Source organism: Cyprinus carpio, chromosome A2 (genome assembly GCF_018340385.1).
Source record: "Cyprinus carpio isolate SPL01 chromosome A2, ASM1834038v1, whole genome shotgun sequence".
NCBI lineage: Eukaryota > Metazoa > Chordata > Actinopteri > Cypriniformes > Cyprinidae > Cyprinus > Cyprinus carpio.
In genome coordinates this window covers 24,962,682-24,972,762 of record NC_056573.1, presented here as the reverse complement: position 1 = coordinate 24,972,762, position 10,081 = coordinate 24,962,682, and the positions used below count along the sequence as shown (strand labels likewise).

The 10,081-nt window shown below is 35.7% G+C and overlaps 1 long non-coding RNA gene across 1 annotated transcript in view; it reads right to left on the bottom strand.

Moving 5' to 3' along the window:
* LOC122134925 overlaps positions 1 to 1,763 on the bottom strand; it is a 7,988-nt gene extending 6,225 nt beyond the window's left edge. Inside the window, exons 1-2 of the long non-coding RNA XR_006153221.1 lie at positions 1,520 to 1,763; positions 120 to 226 (exon numbers count right to left, since the gene is read on the bottom strand). This is a non-coding gene — a long non-coding RNA (uncharacterized LOC122134925). The remainder of the gene's footprint in view (positions 1 to 119; positions 227 to 1,519) is intronic.
* Positions 1,764 to 10,081: the final 8,318 nt, after the last annotated feature.

Below are 10,081 nucleotides of genomic sequence, written 5' to 3'. Positions count from 1 at the left end.
GCTTGTCACTATTCAAATAAAAAGGGTAATATTCTCTCTACAGTCTGTCAGCAGCAAAATGCATGTCAGCCTGCACAGATTGTCCTCTCAGACAAGTATGCATTATTAATGTACAGTACCATGACAGAAAACAAGCTCCTTCCAGGATATGACCTGACTGCAACCTCAGTTCTCCTTCCGTTTAATCCGACATTTCCCTGGAGTCATGCAAACTGGATCCACTGAGCTGAAATAATAGAACAAAAACACTGGTTTAATTTTAAAATAAATAGTCAATATTTTCAATTATTTATTTATTTTTTACTTTAATTTTTTTATTTACAAATACAACATATTTTTTGAACTTTATTTTTGCAATTTAATTTAGTAATGTAGTGGTGACAAATTCATTTTAAAAGTATACATATTTTGTGTACTGAGCTCAATATGAGCTCAAATTTCAATTTTTATATATTACAACATATTATACTGTATAATGTGTAAGCTATTATTTTGGCATTATTTAGCAGAAATTAATAGCAAAAGCTAAAACTATATTCTAAACATGTCTTATTTACTTTGTTGTGGTCCGTATTGGCATTATCAAGGGTTCACTATAAATTGTCCAATTACAAATGGATTTTGTCACTCAAGTGGAATAACTGTTAATTATACATAAATTATTATACACTATCATTCAAAATCATTTTGTTTTTCAGTGACTTGTGTGTGTGTGTGTGTGTGTGTGTGTGTGTGTGTGTGTGTGTGTGTGTGTGTGTGTGTGTGTGTGTGTGTGTGATATCTGGTCATTTTGATAATGGCAATATCTTTAAAAAATAAATATTTCATGCAAAACTGCCAAATTAATTCAGTCATCAATTGTCATCAAGTATTATGTTTGCTCCAAAACCCGGTATGACTTTCTTTTCTAAAACAAACAAAACAAAAAAAGTAGTCTATAAAACTTCTGTTCATCAATTTAAGTCTTTTAAAACTGAAAATCTTCCTTTTCACTGTAACTCTCAAATTGCATTTGTCCTTCTGCACTTACAAACCGTTTGACTCAAGATGCTTTATACCTGGATTAACATCAATCAAATACACTGGTTCTCACATACAGTATCTAATGACCGAAAAATGCTATTGTATGAATTCAAAAGACTTCTGGAATATATAGAAATTGTACTCTTCTAATATTTCCATCTTTGAATAGGTAAATGCTACTAGTGTATGCCTTACTGCTGTACTGTGACTATTTCAATCGGCAAGATCCTTTCCTGTATCATGGATCCTGCTGCTGTGTTTGTAGTTAGAAACATCAAAGAAAACACAAACACACATGCATTTCAGCCTCATTCTGTCAGCCAATATTGTCATCAAACTCAGATATTTGTCATTTCAGAGAAACCATCTGTTTCCAGTGTGCAGGCGAGGAAGGAACACGAAGCCACAATCTTCAAACAAAATACAGATTTATGTGGGTTTTCACATCCAGCCGTCAACACTTCACTTCTTCAGATTTCACCAAAACAAGCTTTACCTGCCCTCTGTGTCTCAGCAACAGATCACAAATGTCTCATGGTTACAATTTCCATGGTAACTATGACCAGGTCATCTATTCATCAGACGAAAACCCAAAGAGCTTCATGGAGATCAGAGCAAACCTGAGACTCTCCAGCACAGACAGTTCATGAGTCGATGATCCAATACGACAAACCAGTACACAATTACTAAGCACGATATGACATATCTACATCAATATGACTAATTATGTTTCCATAATGAATTTACAGAAAAAGTAAAATAAAATAAAAAATGCATGCAAGCTGTTGAAGTGCCAAACTATTTTATTTAAAACTAATTTTATAATGATAATATGCATTCACAAGATTATAATCAATGATGAAATAATTAAAAATAAATTATTATTAAATTATATATAAATATATTGTGGCAAGCCAATGTGGGAAGGAGAAACCCCAGACCAGAGGAACAGGCCCCGGCTAGGAAAAGTCATCAGTCATGCGTACTTCCACCTGCTCACCCTCCAGACATGGAACCACCCACAGCTGTAGTCAGTGATGACCTAATGGAGGTCATCATAAAGTTAGGATCTCTGTTTCAGTCTGGGTGGATGGCCCCAGGAGAAGATGCTGAAACCTCTGGATGGTCTAGCGCAGACAAGCTGAAAAGTAACTGAAGACAACTGGCTGAAGAGCAAAGCGGGTGAATTTTGTCACGTGGTGCTTACTGACCTGCTTTTTCTATGCTCTGTCTCCCTTTCTAAGGTGGCCCTGCCATGAAATGGACATAGTGAACACCAACAACAAAGATAATGAAGATACCCCAGCCTCGGAAGAACTTAAGCTTCTGTTTGGATTTCTTTTTGGACCCTCCATTTTCCTTGGCTGAATAAAAGCCTCAGTTTGGTTAACTCTGCATATGCCTTTCTTGTGGTTGTGTTTTGTGGCAACTAAAACCTAATTTCACCCTAGGAGTTCACTATATATATATTACTTTTTGGACCCTTTTAAAGTTAACATCTCATGCATTTTAGATCTTACACATTTCACATGTTCTTATGTCAAATTAGATAGCATGTTCATGTAGCAATACACTACTCTTTAAAAAAAAAAAAAAAAAAGGCAGTCATATGTTTTACAGAAACACTAACTAAACGTAAAATGCCATCTTCTGTTTTATTCTGTTTATCTATAGTCCACTTACTGTAAATCAAATCCTTTGTTTATTGATGATCTCACAGAACTTTTTGCAACGGTTAGTTCTATTTTTCCAGCTATGATTCTCACTGGTGACAGTAATATTCTTGAGGATAATTAACTTGCTATCATACTGTAAATTTCTTGGAGACCCCTTATTGTTTTAATTTGACCCAGCATGTTAATTTCCCTCCCCATAACAAAGGTCACATACTTGATTTGGTGTGTTCTGTTGGGGTTGACAACAACCAGCTTGAGAGCTATGACATATGTATTAGTGACCATAAGCTTCTTACTTTTAATTTTCGTGTCCCTTCTACAAGATCATCTTCTCAGACGAGAGTGATTAGTTTTAGAAATGTCAAGAATATTGATTGTGATCATTTTTCAAGTCTGATTTTAGAGCATCCAACAAGTAATACTGCTGGCCATTACAATTCAATTTTATCATCTGACTTGGATATCCTTCCTCCTAAGAAGGAACATGTTGTCTCATTTATGAAAACATCCCATTGGAATATAAATGAGCTTAGGGCACTCAAGGTTAAAAATAGGCAACTTGAGCGGCAATACAAAAAAGTCAGGCTTAACTGTCCATAAACTCATGTGATGAACACTAAATTCAGTACAGTGAAGCCTTTAAGGTGACGAGCTGAACACTATTTACACATTATAAATGATGGTACTGCAGATCCAAACACAATTTTTAAGACTGTTAAGAAAATTCATTTAAAATTCAGTTACCATTGATTACATCTCAAAACTAGTGCTGACAATGAACTCAACCACTTGTATTCTTGACCCTGTCCCAACAGCATGAATTACCTCCTTGTCTCAGCTGACTCTGGTGCCTTAACCATTTTGGTTTTGTTAGATCTGAGTGCAGCATTTGACACAGTGTGTCACTCTATATTGCTTGATAGACTAAAGAGTTGGCTCGGTATTTCTAGCACTGTGCTTGAATGGTTCAGATCCTACATTAGGATCCTTACCTTGTTCTGGGAAACAACAAATCTGACATTAGCCTGGTCCAGTATTGTGTTCCTCAAGGGTCTGTTTTGGGTCCTATACTTTTTAGTACTTACAGTACATGCAGGGCAAACCTTTAGGAAACACTATCTTGGGTATCATTTCTATGCTGACAATATCCAAATTTACATCAGCTCAAAGTCTGATGTTACAGTCAGTTCCACAATCCTTTTTGAATGTTTACAGGACATAAAATTATGGATGCAACACAAATTTTAACATTGAATAGCTCTAATGCTGAGGTTCTTTTTACTGGCACACCAGCAACCAAGAGTGTTGCAAAATCGGCATTTCATCATTCCAGAAATGCTAGGATTAGGCCTTTCCTTTCTACACTTGCTGCGGAAAGGCTCATCCACAGCCTTATTACTTTAAGAATTGATTATTACAATTCACTTTACATTGGTCTACCGGCAAAATCTATTAAATGGTTGCAATACATCCAGAATTCAGCAGCACATGTTCTTACTCACACATCCTCATGTCAGCACATCAGTGGTGTCCTTTGTAATCTGCACTAGCTTCCATTTCAATCACATATTGAGTTTAAAATGCCTATTTTAACTTATAAAGCTGTACATGGAATGCCCCCTTGTTATGTTTGTATTTTACTCGTCTATTTACTAATAAAATGTATTATTATTATAATTATTGAGATATTAGAAACAAACTTTTACTACATTTACTAAGTAAATCATGCATAATGAACATCATGTTCCTGCACTTCTAACAGCAAGCTGTGATTGACGTTAAACAACTGAGATTTCACTGAAAACCAGTCGAAAAGAGACACACTGCTCTGTACGCCAAGAGTCCCTCTGTTCCACTATATAAACTCTTTTGTCCTCTATACAGTCAGATTCAGACGTACAGTAAAGATGAGTGGCAGAGAGCAGCGGGAGTCGTTGTCCTGCTGTGAGGGTGAGATCTGTAAGGACTCTTCACACCGGAAAAGTGTGAAGAGATTCAATGACCCTTCATCCAAAACACACCTGTCTGCATGAGAACGTGTCTCTGTCCTGTCAGATTCTCAGCCGAATCCCAGCAGTGGTTTACTCAAACTCAGTAAAAGGTGCTAAGGTAGGCATTACTATTATTATTCATGAAAATATTTTTTATCTCACAATTCGGACTTTGTTTGAAAACAAAGAATTCTGACTTGTCTTGCACTTCTGAGTTTACGGCTCATAATTATTTTTTCTCGGAATACTAAGTTTACATCTTCAATTCAAATTTTCTCTGAATACAGAGTTTACATCTCACAATTCAACTTTTTTATTTCCATTATGGAATAAAAAAATCAAACAGTTAATTGTGACATTTTGTCTCACGATTGTGACTTTTTATCTCACAATATGGACTTTTTTTAGCCTGGGTACCAGCCCGAACCCCGCCCACAACATCTGCCTAGAATATGAGTATGACGAAGTCAGGCTAGACTTTTTTTTCTTTTTTGCAATTTTGAAATATAAACACAGAATTCTAAGATATAAACTTGAATTCCGACTTTTCTAGCAATTCCAAGTTTATATCTTACAATTCTGTTTTTTCTCTCTCTCTGAATTATGAGTTTACTTCTCGCAATAGTTTTTCTTCCGCTACTGAATACAAAATAAAAAAAAAGTAATTGTTTTTTTTATCTCAAAATTCAGAATTTCCTCGCAATTTGAAAAAAAAAGTCATAATTGAAACAAACTTAGAATTCTGACTTTTCCCGCAGTTCAAAGTTTACAGCTCACATTTTTTCATTTGTTTTTCATTTGTTTCATCATTTTTTTCTCTGAATGCACAATCTCACAATTCCATTTTTTTCTATAAATACTGAGTTTACATCTCACAATTCTGCTGGTAAAATGCAATTTAAAAAAAAAGGTTATTGTGACTGTGTTCTGACATTTTTTATCACAATTTTTACTTTTTATCTTACAATTATGTCGTTTCTCGCAATGTACTGGCAACCATCCAGAACACTTGTGGTAATGAGATTTAAAAATATGATGTACAGAATCTTTTTTTTATATATATAATTTTTTATAATGGAATATGCCAATACAGGCAGAAATAGCATGAAAAAGTTCAATAATTTGCAGTTTAATGGTACTTTGTTAATTATAGAATCAGAAGCATTTGTAATTAGAAATTTAATTAAGCCAAAATGGCTGTGTCCAATTTCTTATAATCTGTGGTTTCCTGAGATCTGTTTCCCAGAGACCTGTGAATCACTTTAAATGGTTTCAATCAGGACTGTAAGATCCAACCAGCTCTTTCCTATTCCATTCTACAGCACAGACCAAGAAGAAAACCCTTGTCACAGTACAGCCACCTCCACATTTCTCTGAGATGAGTTCGTAAGCACCTGCATTTATAAACAAACATAAAACACCAGCATGTACTGTAATATCTGATGCATCAAAGCATATTAAAACTGGTGACAGTGTTCAGAGAAGGTAAAACGGCTTTCCTTTTAAGTCAGTATGTCTGACAAATGAAATGATTATAACGTGTGCTGCGTCTGCAAGGTTTAAATCCGACTAATTAGCTGGGTTAATGTCTACGGTAATTTCTCAATTAGATATTTTAACTCTATTGAGAGCAGGTGGAGAGTGCTGCACCTGTTCACAATACTTGAATGTAGGAGTGCAGAAGTGAGATGTCAAAGTTAGACTCATTAGAATGTTCAGAATGGTATACTAGTGCTCACTAGATATTGTGAACTATATAGTGGTAAAAATTATTATTAAAAAATAGCACATTTCAGGTCACGGTCATTATCACGGTTTCCAACAAAAATATTAAGCAGTATTTCAAAGCTTTCAGCATTAATAATAATAATAATAATAATAATAATAATAATAATAATAATAATAATAATAAATATTACTTGAGCAGCAAATCAGCATATTAGAATGATTTCTGAAGGAACATGTGTCAATGAACACTGGAGTAATGATGCTGAAAATTCAGGTTTGCATCACAGGGATAAATTACACTTTATAATATATTCAAATAGAAAACCATTATTTAAAATTTTTAATCTGATTTAGTATTTTTAAATAAAAGCATATTTGTTGTCCAATATAATAACGTTTCCATGCACAATCTTAAACTTTTATCATGTAAATGCATTAAAAAGTGTTAGGTAAAAGTTGTAAAAAATTAAATAAATAAATAAAAAATAAAAAGTTTAAATTACCCAGATTTCTTTTTGGATGCAAAGACTCTTGGCAGCATTCTGAAGGCAGAGAATAATTTCAAATTTGAGGTTTTCTTGCATTATCTGTTTTTTAGAAATTACTTTTATCGGCATATTTGCATGCATGTAAACACTATCAGTGAGATTGTTCATCTTCTGGTTCATTCTTCACATTGGAAAATGAAGGTCAAGTCAAGCACATAGCATTTTGGGATGCATTATTTATTGTGAACCAGGCCTGCTTCTAAAAAAACACTGTAGCAAGCCATTATGCAAAAAATGCTAAATCGGAATACTACGCACAGTATACATACTGCAGAATTTGTACTTGCGGTACAGTATATTGTTATTCTGAACATGCCCACATTAACACACACTAATGGCAGCAATGCAGATACAGTGTTTTAGAAAATAAGATGGCTTGTGCTAACTGTTTATCATGAGATACATCAACCATTGAACTCTTTGATGTTCTTCTCATCAAGCTTTCAAAGATCTACTTCCTTTTAAAAATGACATTCAATTAGCTGCTCAATGCAGGGTGCTGATCACTGTTAGCTGCATTTTTGCAGCTCACTAATTTAAAGCTAGTGATGTATATTTGGATTTCCATTTCTGTAAGTTAACAAGGCACAGCAGCAGCTCTGTTGAAGCATGCACTCGCTGGCTGACGCTCGGCTGTCTAATGGAAGTCAATGACTCGCATTAGAAAGGTTCCAGAACAGACAGAGTATCCATGGAAACCTGCGCTGGAGAGCATGTCCATCCCAGTGCCTGCAGCGATATATTGTAATTACAGAGCCATTTATTCTGCGCTTGGGAAAAAAAAAGCTCTCAGTGATGGTCATAATCATGGCCGTCTGAAGGATCCGCGTGTAAGTATGCCAGCCTACGCATGACCTGATTAAAATTCCAACTAAATCAAGTCCTTCTGGCCTGTGAGAACATCTCGTCTGTGAAGTGACACATGATATCATGTGTACCGTCACGCAGACTTGTCAGAATAACCTGCTACATGGCAGTACATGTGGTGGGCCGCAACCTCTGCGTGTAAGCAAATCTAATTTATCGCTTTGTCTTTGGCCATGAACACTCAGAGGGTCTTCCTCTGATATTTTTTGTGTCGATCCTCTTTAAGTGCAACCGGATACATCATACTGATCAATACTAGTCAATTGCAACAGTATGATATAAACAGATTTTCATGTATTTTCTGAATAATAGCTAGGCTTGCTATGCAGCTGCTAGCGTGTTCTGCTGTTCTGAGGGATTTTAGAGTGTTGCCATGTGGTTGATACTGTGGTTTCTGTGGATGCCAGGCTGTTGTCATTTGATAACTAAGGTATTTTGAGTGGGTTTTAGCACATGATATGCTGTTGTAAGGGTGTTTCTGGTTCCCAGGGTGTTGTCAACCTGCTAAATTGTTCACATTAAGAGTGGTTTAAGTAGGTTGATATGTATTTTGGGGTGGTTGCTGACACATTACAGGTAGTAAAGTAAAACAAAACACATTTTTACCCCTTTAATGTGTAAATCTGAACGCTCAGCATCTCACCTCTCCTCAGTAAGCTGCATGATGGGATGCACTGCAAACAGACTTTTAATGCTTGTGGTGCGGTATGTGTTTATTCAAAGCAAGCACCACTAACTATTATTATCAATATTATATCACTATTAAAATTTTCTTATTCGTGATGTTGACTGCCTGTTACCGCAGCACAGATGGACTGACTCTCAAACTCTGATCATATTTATACATTTTATTGAGAGGCTTTGAGCTACAGCATGTTGTCATGGAAACAACAGATAAAAAGGCTATCAATTGGAAAGCTAAATGAGCTGGGAATGGGGAAAAAAATGAATCAATCAATTATTGAAAGAATATTTTTTACAAATTTTAACAGGAGACAATCAAATATAAATCTTATATAACTAGGACTTGTAACTGGTAATTTTGGATATCTAAGTCCTCCAAACCACCGGACAATTTCTCAGAGTGAAAGTGAAAACATTTTGCCTCATGAGGTCTGTCCATTGATCCATCATTACAGCAGAAATATGACATAGCATCTCAGAGACACCCATTCAAACTCTGGAGGTCTCGGGAGGAAACATGGTAGATCACAGGAACGGGATGTGACAAAAAAAAAAAAGTGACCACAAAACCACAGTGAAACTATTTTAGTGATGTTAGCTAAGGAAAACCTCACTATTTCATACACTAGGGTTAACTGAGGAGAGGTGTGCCATTACTTCTCTGAGCAATCATACCTGTACATACCATTTTCATCTGACAGTCAACAAAACAGCTGGAAAAAAACCTTACAGACTTACTTATAGTGTTTCTATGCGGTTAGTTGGGGGTTCTCGTTGCCCAGATGTTGTCATGTGGTTGCTAAGGTGATCTGAGTAGGTTTTAACACTGCTATGCTGTTGCAAAAGTGTTTCTGGCTGCCAGGGTGCTGTCATGTGGTTGCAAAGTCAATAAAACAGCTGAAAAATCTTACAGACAGTGTTGCTATGCAGTTAGTAGGGCATTATGGTTTGCCAGGGTGATGTCATGGCGGCTAATGTGATCTGAGTGGGTTTTAACACATTGCCATGGTGTTGCTACAGTGTTTCTGGTTCCCCAACGTATTGTTATGCAGTTGCTAAGTCAATAAAACTGTGGAAAAAAAGTCTTACAGACAGAAGTGTTGCTATGCAGTTAGTAGGGTGTTCTGGTTGTCAGGGTGTTGTCATGTGGTTGCTAAGGTCACTGAGTGGATTTTGACACACTGATATAATGTTGCAAGGGTGTTTTTGGTTACAAGGATGTTGTTATGTTGTTGCTAAGGTGTTCTTAATACATTTCTATGCTGTTGCTAGGGTGTTTCAGGTTTTCTGGGTGTTGTTAAAACAGAGATGCAAAATGCAAAAAAATAATAATAATAATTTAAAAATAGTTCATTGGATATGCAGCAATCAGTAAAGAAACAGATAAAAAATAAATAGGTACTGTAGTGAAGAAAACAGAAAATTAGGTAAGAGAAGTGAAATTAGATTAGACGCAGGGAGCTGAAATTAACAAATAGGTCTCGGTTGCTACCTGACAGGCAAAAGTTCGTGATGAACGGCCTAAAGAAACCGCTCTGATGAAACTGTGCTTGACATCAACAAA